Genomic DNA, 13,895 nt, shown 5'->3' with positions numbered 1-13,895 from the left:
ACACATCCCACACCCACAAACAGCACCTTACCTACTCTTTTTTTCAATGCCCCACAGAGCCAAGGAATGTGACCTCCAGTGTTTGTGTGTGTGTGTGTGTGTGTGTGTGTGTGTGTGTGTGTGTGTGTGTGTGTGCTGGGGGAATGAAGGAAGAGTGACTGAGATGAGGGAGGAAGAAGGGCCATACGCACCCATCACTAGGACCATAGCATTTGAACAGCTTCCCCAACCTCCCACCTAGGAAAGTCTGATACGAGACTCATGGGGCCAAAAGAGCTCGGGATGTAGCTCAATACAGTGTCCATGATACACTGGGTGTGATCCCCAGCACTGAAACCAAACAGAAGGGATATAGATAATCCTATGAGGACAGGAACACAGCATTGACACTACTCATGAACATCAACAAAGGCGAGTGACAAGCACAGATACTGTGCCCGGTTGTCCAGGTTGGGCACTGCACACGAGGACTATGGTTAAGGAGACAACACTCACACAGCAGACACTACAGCAGTGCACTTACTATGGCCTTTTAGTGGTGTTTAGAGGCATCTTTTTCGAAGTCACAGGAGGATACGCACAGCTGAGCCACAACCCTGATAACAACAGGACTCCTAGTTTCTGTTCCTGTTTACAAAATTCAAAATCTGTTGGGTGTGGCCCCATTTTTGCATGTCATGTCGATGCAGTATAAATGAGAGATGACTCCAAACACGTACAAGGCATTGATCACAGCTGCCTGCACCTGCTGCACCTGCCTGCACCTGCGGCACCTGCTGCACCTGCTGCACCTGTTGCACCTGCTATGACGGTTCAAGCTGGGAGAGGGTTGGAGATCAGCTACCCTCTTCCCTTCTTTGTCTGGCCTTCTGCAGCTGCTCTGCCGAAGCCTTAGACAGCAGATAGAAATTTCACATGCTTTCCAGATGGAAAGGCCAAGGTCAAGGTGTTCGATGACCCAGGGCCTGCTGGGGACTTGCTAGGCTGCAAAGGGCTCTTCCTAGTGTGTTTCCACATAGCAGGGAAGGAAGAGGCTCTCTGGTCTCTTCTCGTGGGGTACCCATCATCTCATGGGGGACTCCACCATCATGACCTTCTTCTCCTTTAGCTCTAATTTATGGGGAGGGAGTGGGATTTGCTGTTAACCTCAGAGGGGACACAGCATCCAGTCATCAATGCAAACACAGGCTATTGGGAGCCAATGCTAGGTGTACACCTTTCCAGACACAGGGTGCTGACCAGCTGGCAAGGCCTCAGTGAGGACGGGGCAACTTCCTTCTCCAGCTCTCACCAAGATCTCTCTCTCTCCCCCAATGGTCACCAGGGCACAGCAATACCTGATGTGCCTCCTACATAGTTTGGCTGTGCAAGTACTCTGCCTATCTCTGAGGCTCAAAGTATCCAGCTGTGGTCCAAAGGCATGTGCCAGTTCCCAGAGGCTCAGAAGAAGATGAAAAGGGATAAAACATCTGTCCAAGCAAAGTCGAAGCAGCTTGCTTCCACTAGGGCTCCCGACAAAGGTCCAGCAAGACCCTCAGGGAACTTCCGGCTACAGCTCTGTCCTTTTCCCAAAGACCCTGTTGGAGGGGTGGTCTGGTGTATTTTGATGCTAATTACAGCTTTCTATCTGACTCACCTTTTGCTTAATAAAAAGACATCCCACCTGGGCAGGGAAGGACATAGGTGGGGCTAAGAGAGAGAGGAATTCTGGGAAGAAGAAAGACTGCCAGCCGGAGTAGGAGACCTGAAGTGAAGAGAGGAAGGCCACCATGAGTTAGCTGGAGGAGAAGCACATGGCCGGTATGGATGAAGAATTCAGCCCAGATGAAGAATATTAGCAAGTATTTGGGATTATGGATGGGAGGTAGCTTGATAGAAGTTATTGGAAGCAGACGGCATGGGATTAAGGCAGGGATCCCATGCCTGCCCCACTATGGGAGGTAGTTCAGAGGATTGATATCTGCCCTGCCCCAGGTTAACTAAGGCTACCTTAAAATACAACAAGTGTCTGTGTCTTGATTGATCACTAGCCAGGCCTACAGATAATACTGGTAATACAGATAACACATGTAATTTTAAAAACAATGATCCCAGGGTGAGGAAAAAGATGAGTAGGGCTGAGAACCAAAGGGTTTGAAGTAGGCCAACTGGAAATCACAGCTTCCAGACACTGCCCTGAGCATCACCAAGACCAACAGCAGAGAGGTAACAACGCTGGTAGGAGACTGACCTTCCAGGAACAGGGGGAACAGAGAGAAAGCAGCAGCCCACACCTGCATGCCGGGCAGGGCTCAGAAAGCAGAGAGTAGCAGCTGAAGAGGTGGCTCAAGTGGTTAAGAGCATTGGCTGCTCTTTCTGAGGACCCAGGTTCAATTCCCAGCACCCAGATGATAGTTCACCACTGTCTGTAACTCCAGTTCCAGGGGATCTGACATCCTAAGACCCATGCACATAAGGAATTAGATTTTTTTTTTAATTAAAAGGAAAAGAAAGAAAGTAGAGAGTGGAGGAAAGCAAGACCTACAGGCAAAGGAAAATGGGGAAGAGGAAAAGCCAGGGTGGTGCACATTCCTCCAGTATATGATACGGCCACTATTCTACAGAGATTGGCACACTTTAAGATGAGAAGTGGTACCAGATGCTGGTGTGAGTGGAGAGCGAATGCAAGCAAGCTGGCACGGTCCTTTACCTGTACTCTGGCTGCCATTCTCTGACAAAACTCAAGATGTCCGCACACCACACCAGCAGCTCCACCCCAGGGTGTCCACCCACAAGCAATCTTGTGTACACAGTCCAGGGGAGAAGCGTGAGAATGTTCACAACAGCTGTGAGGTGGCTAGCCACCGAATGTGAGAGCAATCCTAAGGCTCACCAGGAAGCTGGAAGGATGCACTGTGGAGGGCTTGTCACATGACACGGCAGGGAAAACAAAAGACGGCAATGGATGCCACAGATGATGGCAGCAGTGAGTCTAGTGGAGGAAGCCAGGCCTCAAAAGACGGCCGGCTATGACTCTGCTTACAAAGCACTAAAAGGAAGGCAAGAGTCAGCGGGGCTCCCCCCGCCCCAGGAATGCATACATGGGTGATAGGGCTGTGTAGTAAAACAAGACGGAGCTAGGAAGCCAGGCCACGGTGGTGCACTCTTTTAATCCCAGCCCTTGGGGAAGCAGAGGCAGGGGGATCTTTGTGAGTTCAAGGCCAACCTGGTCTACAAAGTGAATGATAAGCCCAAGTAGGGAGGTGGCTGTGATAGGACAAGTAAAGGTCCCATGGGCCTGGGCTCTGTGATGTCTATCTTGACGTAGGCAGAGGCCCCATCAGCATTCACTGTAGCTATTCCAGAACCTGCCCTTGGATCATAAACTGTATACCTCACTGTCTGTAATGATGGTGGCCCTGGGGAATGCTGGGAGGATACTACTCCCTTCAGAGGGAGGGGGGAGGTCTCTTTAGAGCCCAGGTTGACATCCTCCTGTCCCTTATCCTCCGCCATATTCTCTCTGCTTCAATCAAATCTGCTGCTCCCTGGACTGAGCTTCAGCCAGTTGTGCCTGTCACTTCCTCACCTGGGCCCAGCGGCCAGCATGGTCTATGGCTACCTCACTGATGCCCAGGCCGACGGAAGGTACCTGTTTACCCCTCATGCTTCTGAGAGTCAGGCAGAGTGGCACACACCTGTGACGGCAGCGCTCTGGAGGTAGAGACAGGGGAACCGGAAGTTCAAGGCCATCCTCAGTTACACAGCAAGTCTGAGGCCAGCCTGGACTACACGAGACCCTGCCTCAAAAAAGACAAATAAACACAATCGCCTACCAATAGTGCGGGCCTCAGCCTGGATGGTAGCCAGTAGAAACACAGTGTTGGGAGACCAAAATCGATCGAGCAGGAAACGCTGATCTCCACTTTGGTGATGGCTTCAAGAACAAAAGGTCCATTCTGCCCATGGGCTGGCCTAGTGTCCCCCCCCTCCCCCCACCCCTCTGTCTCTACTCTCAAAACCAGGATCAGGAGAGGCTTCTCAGATAAGGGACCCGAGGCTCAGAAGTGTCCCACATGTCCAGCATGAGCGGAGTCCAAACCCAGAGCAGAATCTTTCCAAAGCTTCACTGGTGCTCTGGTCCCCAAGCACAGTACTGTCTCCACCCCTGCTGGCACCTTCATTCTCAGCAACCCCTCCCCCCCCCCAGGGAATTTAGCCAGGAGGAGCAGAGCCACCCACTACCTAAGGTCACAACCCTGGGAAGGGAGTAGTCGAGAGCAACCCTGCTTCCCTGGCTGGTACCAGTCAGACAGCAGCAAGTCCGGCCACATTGAGAGAGGCCCAGGGATCTCCTACCGTGACGTCACGCAGCTTCCCTTTGCCCTCACCGTGCTCTTTTTGCCTGCTCCGAGTCAGGATCTTGTCTCCCCTTTGAAGGATTTCAGAGGCTGGGCCCTCCCATCCCAACAGCTCAGTGAGCATTATTCCCTCTCACCTCTCCATCCAGAGGCCAACCCCCTGTCAGTGGAGGAATCCAGGGTCCTTAGTCTCTCTGGAGACAATGCTGTCCCTGCGTGGAGGGAGGCAAGGCTGAGGCAGCACCCACCGGGCCTGCCTTGGCCCTGGCCCAGGTTTGGAGCCCTAGGACACGGCCTCCCGTCCAAGCAGGAGCAAGAAAGCCCACAGCCGCCGCTGGCACACTCCTGCTCTCTGCCAGGCTCCTCTTGAATAAACACCGCTGCATGGCAACCGCTCTCTGAAGAAGCCCAAGTCCCTGTGTGGGGGAGAGATAGAGCTAAGACTTTTCCCCTCGGTCTCATTTCCCCTATGGTTCCCCCCGGGGGCCGGGCGTGCCCCAGCGGCAAACCTGTCCTCTAGGGCCATGAGGGGGGGTGGGGTGGCAGGGGTGGGTAGTACACAAGCATGCTAGAGCCAACTGGGCTACCCTGTGTAGTGGCTGCATTAAGAAATGTACAGCAGACTGGGGCAGGAGCCATAGGCAGAATGTGCACGGCCTCTGGGTCCCATGGGCCTCTGCTCACTAGCTTGCCTCCATAGGCAAAAGGCCAGGTAGGGCTAGGCAGCAAGAGCAGCTAGGTCTGACCCTGATTCTGCTGGTGCTGCCTCGTGCCCTATGAACAGGACTCAGCCTTGCTCAGCCTCAGTTTCCCCGTCTATAAAATGGTACTCATAGAGTTAATGTTAGGATTAAAAAGCTGCCAGGAAGAAGCATGGGGTTTGTCTAGAACAAAACAGGCCTTCTGTTTATCTCTCCAGAAATATTTCTGTAACATAAAGCCGGGGTGCCAACCTCCAGCCACATTCCTCTGCCCAACATTTGGGGACTCTGAAGTCCGTCACTCTGTGTGTGTCCCTGCTCCTGCGCCCCTCTGCAGTCCACCCTCCAAGGCACATGGGGAGGAGCAGAGGTCTCATTGATTATATACAGCCTTTCTAAAAATCACCTCTCACCCAAAGACTAAGAATTTTTTAGGTGACCCCCTCCAAATTCTCGGAGAGGAGTCAGCTTGACAGACACAAGACTACAGAGCAGGGGAGCCTGGCATAGGCTGCCTCGCTCCCAGGAAGCCTAGCTGCTGAATAGCTTGTAGCCAGTGCAACGCTTTCCTCTTTGTAGTTCATAAGGGCCGCGCGGAGCCTCTCTAAGGAACAAGCTCCAAAGGGGCCTGACTGAAAGAATAGATAACTAGCCAGTGCTGGTAGTGGCGCACGCCTTTAGTCTCAGCGCTTGGAAGGCAAAGGCCGGTGGATCTTTAAGTTCGAGGCCAGCCTAGTCTACAGAGCTAGTTCCAGGAGAGTCAGGGCTACACAAAGAAACCCTGTCTCAAAAACAAACAAGTACCTACAGAGAGTGGTGGTCCCACCAGAGGGCGCCCACGAAGCCCCTCTGAGGGAGGTGCTGACTGCCTCTGAATTCCTGAGCCTCGACTGCAGAGCCCCCAAATGAGGGGCCTCCTCCAGACCTGGCCTAAATTTGGGTTCTCCATGAGAAACAGATATGAAGAAACCCAATGTTACAAATGAGGAAACTGAGGCCTGGTAAATTAGGCGACCCATGAGCATCTGGGAAGAACAGCCACAGAACAGGCAGGACTCTGTGTCCCTTAGGTAGGAAGGCAGATATGCACCTCCTCAAATTCAACACACATCCTCCCCTGGATGGGAATCTCTACAGCTACCATCCAATGCCCCCCAACCTCCCCAAGCCCCCCACACACACAGAGTCTTCACGGCCTCTGGCTCCGTTCCCTTTGTTTCCTGGAAGCAATAACCTCTGAGGACTGTGGAGCACCAAGTTCCCACAGGGTAACCTGAGTCACTCTATGTCGGGCATAGGAGACATGGAGAGAGCACAGGCTGCCCCTCATGGAGAAAGACAAACAGACACAGAGACAGAGAGAGACAGACAGGCAGACAGAGAGAAACACAGAGAGGCAGAGAAAGACAAAAAGACAAAGAGAGAGAGACTAGGGGTGAGGGGCGGGATTTCCTATGCATGCAGAAGCCGCATCATCCCCACAGTGGCTCCGTTCTTTTTGTTTTTCCCTTTTCTTTTTTCGGACACGGGATCTCTCTATATAGCCCTGGCTGGTCTAACTCTCTATGTAGATCATTTGGTCCTGAAAGGTTCTATGTAGCCCCAGTTGGCCTGGAAAGATGTAGGTGTCCTGAGCACATGTGCTACTGCATGGTAAGCACACCGCCTGGGGTACACTGTAAGACAACCTTTTAATCCCACAGACAGGCTCTGGGGTACCACTGCCCAGCCTCCTCTTGTTTTTCCCATTCTCTGCACATGAAAACCTTTCCTACCCACTTCCTACAAAAACCATCCCCTCACTAGCTCCCCTCATGCATCGGCTCCCAGCACAGCCAAGCAGCCACACGTGCTACCCTGTGAATCCTAGGGACTGCGCCACATCTTGTGTCACCAGCCAGGCTCTCATAGGACTAGAAAGAGATCTGACTCCAGTGAGAGAGGGGACAGTTAGTCCCTAAGAACTCCATTTCCCTGAGACCTACCACTGTCCCCAAGACCAGACCTTGTTTCCAGCCTGCAGACCCTGGGCTGTGAACACTGTGGATTGTGGGGTCCTGATCCTCTTGACTTTCCCACAACAGCCCAGGATGGCCCCAGCCATGGCCAGAGACGACATGAAGCATGTGGAGCAGGGGGGTAGACGGCATGAGCTGTGCCTCCTCGTGTCTGTCTCATGTGACACCTATCAGGAGCAGCTGCACACAAACAAGGAAGAATCTATGAGACAAGGCCACAGTGCCAGACAAGGGGACAGGATGAATCCACCCCTAACCCTGTCGTTGATTTTACTCTGTGGTTTCTGATGAACGCATGCCTTCCTTAGCTTTCCACACTGCCATTTATACCTAAAAGCCTCGTTCCTTTGGTGACCTCCAGTGGCCGGAGAGGAGGGCTGACCTTCTCACTTCCACGTGCCATTTCTCAGGCAGAGACAGACAGAGGCATGTGGCACCACCTCCAACTAACCTTGCTGCTCATGGCCCCCCAAATCTCACTCTTGCACCCTAACCATAGCCCCTACCCTCAGACCTGGCTTATGAACCCAACTGCTTGCCTCCAAAGGAGTGTGGGATGTACCTGCTCTTCCAATTCCCAGCAATCATATGGTGGCTCACAACCATCTGTAATGAAATCTAGTGCCCTCTTCTGGTGTGTAGGCACACATGCAGGCAGAATACTGTATAAATAATAAATAAATCCTTTTTAAAAATGACTGGTGAAGGCCTTCTCATCTTAGACCTGGTGAGTCTACAATATGACTTCTGTGTGAGAGCCTCAGGTGCTGAGGAGGGAAGGATGTGGAGATTGACATGGAGACAGCCTGGCACTTCCTGCTCACCACACTAGTAACCTAATCTGACCCACATGAACCCAGAGTACATCTTTGGTGTGGACTTCAGTGAACCTTTCCCAACACAGAAGAGAGCCATTCCCAACACAGAAGACTAGCAAGCGGGTCGGACATAACCTGCCTGGGCCAGAGCCTGGGGGCAGGTGCAAAGGAAAATGGCTGCTTAAGATCTGACTCTCCTGGGCACACCAGGGAAAGATGTCAGCAAGCCACAGTCATACAAAGGGCATGCCATAATCAGGGCTCAGAAAAATAAGAGGGGGAAAAAAAGAACCCTGGAAGTGAAGAGGCCTGCTTAAGTAAATCTAGCCGGCTCCATGGCAGGCTTCAGTTTCTTGTTAGCTGGGAGAAGATCTGGGCCTCCGCTCCTCAGAAATAAACTTAAGTGGTTACAGGGAAAATACCACACAAAACAGACAGCCAATCAGCGATGGCCAGGACACCTGGCCTGAGGAAGATAGTTTGCTTAGCTACCAATTTGAAGAGCCCCTAACTCCTGACCAGAGTCACGTAGCTTCAAGAACACCTACCAGTTTGGGCCGGTTTGAACCAGTCCAGAGAGCCCCTAGCCCTGGACCAGAGCCCTAATCAATCCCAGATGTACTCGTACACTTGCTCTTGATCTGTGCACATAGAAGTAAAGATCACCTAACCTACCCTGGAACTTCCCTTGATTACCTATTTAAAAAAAAAAAAGTCTGCATGCTCACCATTTTGCTTTGCAAAGGTGAGGACCCCAGTGCATTGGATCTCTGCAGAATAAAGGCTCTTTGCTTTTGCATGCGACTTCAGACTCCTGGTGGTCTTTGGGGTGTGGGGAGGGGGGTGTGTCTCGAGATCTGGGCATAACAGAAGCAGCTGCAGAGGAAAGACCTTTGTCTATAAAGAACCATGATACGAACAATAACGGACCATGCAGGCCTGACTCAGGGTTTCTCTTGCTGTGATGAAACATCATGAGTAAGTTTAGTAGGAAAAGGTTTGTTCTGCTTATAGGTCCACATTGTAGTCTGTCACTAAAACAAAACAAAACAAAAACAAACAAACAAAAAAAGAGGGCAGGAACCTGGAGGCAGAAGCTAATACAGAGGCCATGGAGGGGTCCTGCTTACTGGCTTGCTCCTCACAGCTTGCTGAGCCTGCTTTCGTATAGAACCCAGGACCACCAGCCCAGGCATGACACCATCCACCATGGACTGGGCCCTCCCCCTTGAACACTAGTTAAGAAAATGCCATCCAGGCTTGTCTGCAGCCTGATCTTATGGAGGCATTTTCTCAACTGAGGCACCTTCCTCTCTAATGCATCTAGTTTATGTCGAGGTGACATAAAAGTAGCCAGGACTAGGCCCAAGGAGGAGCCTCCAGAACACACCCCATGAGGAACGGTGGAAATGGAGAACAGGGACCCAGAGGACTGACAGAGCACCTTTCAGCCACCGACAGGATAACAAGCCACAAAGGCCACAGGCTGCAGGAGCTGGAGTGGAGAAGGAGCAACTCCTTAGCACAGCACTAACATCAGCCCTCGATGGAAAGATCCAGTCCCCCTGACCCTTGGAGATGCTCAAGAAGCCAGATAACCTTCTAGAATATTCGCTGTAGATCTGGGCTCTTCCTACACCAACCCTCGCCCATCTATACCAAGAGCCTTTACAGATCAGAAATTCTGGAACCTGGAGGAAACGGGAGGCACAGGCCCCAAACGCAGGTTCCTCTTAAGCTTTCTCCCAGCATGTCCAATCACGTCCTGGGCCAGGGCTGCCCAGAGCCAGCGAGATGCTCCAGCCCAGCTGAGTTCTGTAGGACAAATGTGAAAGCAAAAATAGAAGGTTCTGCAGAGAAGGAAGCATAGACAACACAGAAGTAGACACCGCGGTGTGTATCTAGAGCTGAGCATGCTCTCGGGGCTGGGGGGCAGCTGGGCTCCAACAGGGTTGGGGCATGAAGCAACTTCCAAATCCACACAGTTATGGAGACCAGTTTGTGCATGAAACATTCCCGAAGACCAGAGATTTAAAAAAACGAAAACAGCAGCAACAACAACAACAACTCTTGTAAATCTCAGCTCTCATACAGTTCAAAACTTTCAAGGCAACTGGCCGGAGCGTGAGCGTAACCATATAATAAATGTATTATTCAGTTCAGATACAAATATTGTACCACTTAGGGCCATAAGAAAAACCAGATCCCGAGGAAAATGTTCACACTTATCCAGCCCCCTCTCAATATCCACATTTATCCAGGTCTCTCTCTTCTCTCTCTGTCTCTGTCTCTGTCTCTGTCTCTGTCTCTGTCTCTGTCTCTGTCTCTGTCTCTGTCTCTGTCTCTGTCTCTGTCTCTGTCTCTCTCTCTCTCTCTCTCTCTGTCTCTCTCTCTCTCTCTCTGTCTCTCTCTCTCTCTCTCTGTCTCTCTCTCTCTCTCTCTCTCTCTCTCTCTCTCTCTCTCTCCCAGCAGACCCAGAAACATCCCGATTCTCCTCTCAGCTGCCATCAGAAACAAGGGAAGCAGGCCACCACAGGGAAGTTGGTAAAGATGTCCCTCAACAGTCAAAGTTCAAAGCAATAAATGGCCACCAACCCAAGTCTCTTGGAGCGGTCTCGAGCCCCTCCCCCAGTGCCTGACAAACACGCCCACCCGAGCTCCCAGATTACCTGAGATGCTGCCTGGGTTCCTTTCCAAGCCGCTGCTCACCAGTGGATCAAGCCCTCAGCACAGGCTCCCTAGGAAAGAGAGGGGCGGGGGTAATGAATACCACACTGCCCAGGAGCGGGCCAGCCAGGGCCAGCCAGAGGGACAGCAGCCCACCACACTGTCCAGGAGCAGGCCAGCCAGAGGGACAGCAGCCCGACAGTCTTCGGCTCTGGCTCTAGTTGATGTGAATGGGAAGAAAAGGCCCTTGTTTCTCACTGTTCTCCTGGGTGACAGTAACCATGAATATAAATCAATTTTTGGAACCTGTCAGTCGCCCGTTGAATATAAAGAGCACGCTCTCTGGGAGCCCCGGGCAGACAGGCAGAGAGAGACACAGCCGCCCAGGCGAATGGACACTCAGGCATAGACACAAAATAAGCCTTCCATCTCAGGGGTTGTATACAGCAGTCAAGTATGGAATTTATTATATTTACTTGTTTAAAGAGAAACCCAGAGAAAGGGGCAGGGCAGTAAATATTGCTAGAATTAGAAAGCTAGGCATGGCTGCATACATCTGCAGAACAAGCAGCTGAAAGGCTGAGACAGGCAGATAGCTTGGGCACAGGGCAGCCTGGGCAACAGAGAGAGACCCTGTCTCAAAGCACAAACAGCAATAATCAGTAATATTAATAATAATAATAATAATGACAACCTACACACAAAACCAAGTAAGCCTTTAAAATGCATGGGGTTAGAGGCAATGAAACAGTGGCCCAGCAGTTGAGAATACATACTGTTCTTGCAGAGGGTCTAAGTTTGGTTCCCAGCACCTGCGCTGGGTGGCTCACGTCCATCTGCAATTCCAGCTTCAGAGGATCAGACTCATCTGGCCTCATTACCTGTACTCATATCACATACACACACACACACACACACACACACACACACACACACACACGCACACACACGCACACAAACGCACACATTTTTAAAATAATAAAAAATAAAACTTTTTAAATAAATTAAACTTAAATGTCCTGGCACAGGAAGAATTGGTTGTGGACTCGTGCCTGCCTGGCTCTGGTTGCCGTGGTCTAGCCTGGGCCCTGTCTGGCTCTGCTGCAATGGTCTAGCCTGGGCCCTGTGCAGTGCTGGTTCGTGGACACAGTGCAACCTGCTCTAGCACCTCCAGAGGCTTCATGCGAGGTGCTCAGCCACTCTTCGTTTTGTAGATGGAAAAAATGAAATGAAATCACAGAAGGTAAACGACTTGCCCCAGGCCACAGAGGGCCTGACCTGGACACCCTAAAGCTTTCAAAATGTTCAGTTTTTTCACAGGAAAAGGCATGCCAGGTGAGCCCAGAGCCAAGTGTGCCAGGGCCAGCAGGAGACAGTTGGAGGTAAGAGCTACCAAGTTTTCATTTGTACCATTTCTTTCTTTCTCTCCCCGACCCTTGATAGTAGACTGGTGTATTTGTGTTGCTAAAAAAATAAAAATAAATAAATAAATGAAATGAAAAGCTCTAAATTAACAAATAAAGCCCCAAATTTTTTGGAAAAAAAAAAGTTAGTTGGTTTTGCCCATTCATTTAAACAATGCTTTTTAAAAATAAACCATCCACTCAGGAGGCAGAGGCAGGCAGATCTCTGGGTTTGAAGCCAGCCTGGTCCACATGGCAAGTTCCAGGCCAGCCAAGGTTATATAGTGAGACCTTGTCTGAAGCAACTAAATAATAAATAAATAGACAGAAAGACAGAGCCGGAGCTAAAGAGATGGCTTGGCAGTTAAGAGTGCTTCCTGCTCTTCCAGGGAAGTGGAGCTCTGTTCCCATGTTAGGCGGCTCACAGTTACCCTTAAGTCCAGCTCCAGGGGATCCAATGTCCTCTTCTGGCCTTTATGGGCACCTGCATGCACATGCAAACACACATACAGAGATGCACACTCACATACATATAAATGGGGAAAAAAAAGAAAGAAAGAAAGAAAGAAAGAGCAAACATGTATACAGGGCATGGTGGCACAGTCTTGCAATCCCAGCACTGAGGAGGCAAAGGCAGGAGGATCAGGAGTGAGGTCATTGAGAGTTTGAAACCAGCCTGGGCTACATGAGACCTTGCCTCAAAAAAAAAAAAAAAACCTAAGCATCTGGTGAACCTGAGAAAGTTTAGTGAGTTTCTAACAATGAATGCCTTAATGCCTGCCTTTTTCTTTTCTTTCTTTCTTTCTTTCTTTCTTTTTTTTTTTTTTTTTTTTTTTTTTTTTTTTTTTTTTTTGGTTTGGTGGTTGGTTGGTTTGGTTTGTGGATTTGGTTTTGGTTTTCGAGACAGGGTTTCTCTCTGTAGCCTTGGCTGTCCTAGACTCACTTTGTAGACCATGCTGGCCTGGAACTCACATAGATCCCCCTGCCTCTGCCTCCCTGAGTATTGGGATTATAGGCATGTGCCACTGCACCTGTCTTGCCTTTTCCTCATAAGCTTGTACATTTGTGGATCTGGAGACTTTTTAAAATATTATTTTATGTGCATTGGTGTGTAGGGGTCATATCCCGTGGAACTGGAGTTACAGACAGTTGTGAACTGTCATGTGGGTGCTGGGAATTGAACCTGGGTCCTTTGGAAGAACAGATAGTGCTCTTTACCACTGAGCCATCTCTCCAGCCCCTGACCTAGAGACTTTAAACATGAAACAAATGCAGTTTCTATAATGTGGGAAATTTCTCAGACCATTTTTACAAATACCTCTGAAATACAGTGCTGCCCTGTGAAACTCACAGGGTGCCATATACAGCAAAACTGAGTCAGTCCTAGTAGAAACTTTGTGTGGCAGGACAGTCCCTCTCTGTGTTTATGTATACACAGGCACAGAGAAAAGTCTGGAAGGACACAAGCATTGGTTTTGCTTACTCCAGAATAAAAATTATCGGTGATCTTATTTCCACCGGTATCTTAAAACATTTACATTTGTATTTATTTATTTTTTTAAGCAGGCTGTCACTGTGTGGCTCTGGCTGGCCTGGAACACACAGAGATCTACCTACTTCTGCCTCTGGAGTGCTGGGATTAAAAGCAGGCACCACACAACATCTGGCTTAAGACTTTTTAATCTAATTTTTTGTCATCACTAGGGATTGGACCTAGACCTTACACTAGCTTGGTCCTTTACCAGTGATCTATATTCATGGCCTCCTATTTTATTTTGGGAGACAGGGTTTGCTATGTCGCAGATCTTTTTCCTTGGCCTCCAGTAACTGGAATCGCAAGCCTCCATCTATCACTGGGCACAGCTCAGGTTTCCTACTCAACAACCAGATCCAGTGAGTAAGCTGTGGCTGGTGCCAGTTAGAGAAATAAAACCAGATTACAAGGACA

General features: G+C 50.1%; 1 protein-coding gene across 1 annotated transcript in view; it reads right to left on the bottom strand.

Moving 5' to 3' along the window:
• Positions 1 to 10,709, bottom strand: part of TOGARAM2 (TOG array regulator of axonemal microtubules 2) — a 64,771-nt gene extending 54,062 nt beyond the window's left edge. Inside the window, exons 1-2 of the mRNA XM_084791527.1 lie at positions 10,547 to 10,709; positions 4,478 to 4,756 (exon numbers count right to left, since the gene is read on the bottom strand). The gene's annotated coding sequence lies outside the window, so the exon portion shown is untranslated. The remainder of the gene's footprint in view (positions 1 to 4,477; positions 4,757 to 10,546) is intronic.
• Between the last annotated feature and the right edge of the window lie 3,186 nt (positions 10,710 to 13,895).

Source organism: Acomys minous (assembly GCF_964271855.1).
Source record: "Acomys minous genome assembly, chromosome: 8".
Lineage (NCBI taxonomy): Eukaryota > Metazoa > Chordata > Mammalia > Rodentia > Muridae > Acomys > Acomys minous.
The sequence above is the reverse complement of the archived record's forward strand: the minus strand, read 5'-3'. Positions and strand labels throughout refer to the sequence as shown.